Source organism: Hemitrygon akajei, chromosome 6, assembly GCF_048418815.1.
Source record: "Hemitrygon akajei chromosome 6, sHemAka1.3, whole genome shotgun sequence".
NCBI lineage: Eukaryota > Metazoa > Chordata > Chondrichthyes > Myliobatiformes > Dasyatidae > Hemitrygon > Hemitrygon akajei.
Window position 1 is genome coordinate 12677664 of NC_133129.1, and position 3554 is coordinate 12681217.

Genomic DNA, 3554 nt, shown 5'->3' on the forward strand with positions numbered 1-3554 from the left:
TCGCGCTCTCTCTCTCTCCAACGATTACAATACAACAACCATAACTACATCAGCACTCATGAACTGAACTGAACTTTATACTTTTCTATGACAATTTATTTACCCCTAGACATTGATAGAACTTGTTTATTAATGATTTTATTATTCCTACACTTTTAGGTTTATTACTGCTAACTGGTTTTATATGTATATTTGCATTATTGATATGGTTTTTGCTTATTTTTATTAATAAGCACCTTTAGTTTGGTACCACCAGACTCCAACGAATTCTTCTTTCTCTGCCGGTTAGTCACCCAGTTACGGGGTACGTAACACATTATACACTTCAGTGTAAATACTCTATCTGCAAGAGCGAGCCTTGTAATATACACTCAGTGGCCACTTTATTGCCACCTGTACCTAATAAAATGTCCACTGAGTGTATGTTTATGGTCTCCTGCTGCTGTAGTCCATCCACTTCAAGGCTCGATATGTTGTGCGTTCAGAGATGCTCTTCTGCACACCACTGTTGTAATGCATGGTTGCTTGAGTTACTGTCGCCTTCCTGTCAGCCTGAACCCGTCTGGCCATTCTCCTCTGACCTCTCTCATTAACGAGGCGTTTTCACCCACAGAACTGCCACTCACTGGGTGTTTTGTTTTGTTTTTCTCGTTGTGTGTCTCAGATCAGCAGTTTCCGAGATATCAGACCAGCCCGCATAGTGCCGACAATCAAAGTCTCCCCCATGCTGATGTTTGGTCTGAACCTCTTGACCATGTCTGCATGCTTTTATGCATCGAGTTGCTGCCACATGATTGGCTGATCAGATATTTGCATTAATGAGCAGGGGCACAGTGGACACTAAGTGTATTCTTAAATACCTGATGAGGGATTTGAACCTATAGACTAACATTTGCTCCCGATCTCTAAAATGCCCGTGGCCAACTGGTTTGCCACCCATTTCATGGGCCATTACTGCTGGGTCTGGAGTCAGACGGGATTAGCTTGGCAGATCTCCTACCCTGAAAGATGTTCATGAACCAGACCAGATTCCATTGTTGCCGTTGTGACACTCTTCCTGTATTTAGATAGATAGATAGATAGATACTTTATTCATCCCCATGGGGAAATTCAACTTTTTTTCCAATGTCCCATACACTTGCTGTAGCAAAACTAATTACATACAATACTTAACTCAGTAAAAAAAAATATGATATGCATCTAAATCACCGTCTCAAAAAGCATTAATAGCTTTTAAAAAGTTCTTAAGTCCTGGAGGTAGAATTGTAAAGCCTAATGGCATTGGGGAGTATTGACCTCTTCATCCTGTCTGAGGAGCATTGCATTGATAGCAACCTGTCACTGAAACTGCTTCTCTGTCTCTGGATGGTGCTATGTAGAGGATGTTCAGAGTTATCCATAATTGACCGTAGCCTACTCAGCGCCCTTCGCTCAGCTACCGATGTTAAACTCTCCAGTCCTTTGCCCACGACAGAGCCCGCCTTCCTTACCAGCTTATTAAGACGTGAGGCGTCCCTCTTCTTAATGCTTCCTCCCCAACACGCCACCACAAAGAAGAGGGCGCTCTCCACAACTGACCTATAGAACATCTTCAGCATCTCACTGCAGACATTGAATGACGCCAACCTTCTTAGGAAGTACATTCGACTCTGTGCCTTCCTGCACAAGGCATCTGTGTTGGCAGTCCAGTCAAGCTTCTCGTCTAACTGTACTCCCAGATACTTGTAGGTCTTAACCTGCTCCACACGTTCTCCATTAATGATCACTGGCTCCATATGAGGCCTAGACCTCCTAAAGTCCACCACCATCTCCTTGGTCTTGGTGATATTGAGACGCAGGTAGTTTGAGTTGCACCATATCACAAAGTCCTGTATCAGTTTCCTATACTCCTCCTCCTGTCCATTCCTGACACACCCCACTATGGCCGTGTCATCAGCGAACTTCTGCACATGGCAGGACTCTGAGTCATTTATCCACGCTCACTTTTACTCTTGTTTAATGTTTCATATTTTATGCATTTTATAATCCGTTTATAGCACGAGATGGGCCACTGCCAGTGTGGTTGACTATGAACAGCTTTTAATTGTGTTTCTTATCTTCCATAATCTTCCCTTTTATCACATCATCCCCCGTTGCTCGTATATAATTCACTTGGGTCTGGAGCTCAGACTTTGCAGATCCTTTGGGAAAAGTGGATGCAATGAACCCATTGTGCAGCTTGTCAAAGTTAAGTTGAGCTAAGTTGCCTCTCGTTGTGCTGTAATATCTGCTGTTGTATGTCTTTCGTTCTGCTTGGGATCTCTTTTTTTGGAGATACAACACGGTAACAGGCCATTCTGACCCAATGAGCTCAGGCTACCCATTAAACCCTTATGACCAATTAACCTACTATCCTGTATGTCTTTGGAGTGCAGGAGGAAACGAGAAACCCACGCAGTCAAGGGGAGACTGTACAAACTCCCTACAGACAGTGGCAGAATTGAACTCAGGTTACTGGCACTGGAATAGTGTTACACTGACCACGATGTTATCTTACATTAGTGTGTAAAAGTCATAGGCACCTATATAGCTAGGGTGTCTAAGACTTTTGCACAGTACTGTAGCAATTTTATGTGTTGCACTACACTGCTGCCACAAAAAATTATATGATATATGTGAGTGATGATAAACCTGATTCTGATCTGGGTCTCTATTGTGAATGGAGAGTGGAAAAGGGGAAGGGAGAGGGGAGGGAGCAGGAAGCACCAGAGAGACATTCTGTAATGGTCAATAAACCAGCTGGTGGGAATCGAATGACCTTGCCTCGTGATTCAGAGCTGGGTATGTCTGCACCTGCACCACCCTCTCACACCTGACACTCCTTCTCTGCCATCTGTTCCACACCCCTCCCACGGCACTCCATCCGTGCAATTCCCAATATCCCTTATAATCATATAACAATTCCAGCATGGAAACAGGCCATCTTCTAGTCCGTGCCGAACGCTTACTCTCACCTAGTCCCACCTACCTGCACTCAGCCCATAACCCTCCATTCCTTTCCTGTCCATTTACCTATCCAATTTTTTTTTGCTTGCTCCCACCAGATTTACAAACTTGCTTTCGACTCCGTGTTGATGAACAGAGCATTGTGAAAAAGCCTTGGGTACGTAACACTGCAAGCTGATCTATTACCTCAGCATTATCAATGAGCAACAATGTGAGCGTGAGTCCGTGGAGCCATACACTCAGAGACATGGAGTTCATTCCATCTCTCTTGCACTTACACAGGAAGTTCAGCAGGTCTCCTATGACCACCAGTAATTTTTGCAGATAGCATTGTCTCCAGGTCCATCACAGCTTGGTATTTCAATTGCTCCACACAAGGCCACAAAAAATTGCTAAGAGTTGTGAACCCAGCCCAATTTATGATGAAAACCAGGCCCCCCTCCAATGACATCTCAGTGTCCCAGTTATTCTCTCCTCCCCCACTTTCCATCAGACAGACGATGCAAAGCCTTGTAAATACAAAGCCTTGTAAAGCCTTGTTGGCTAAAAGACAACTTCCAATTTGCTGT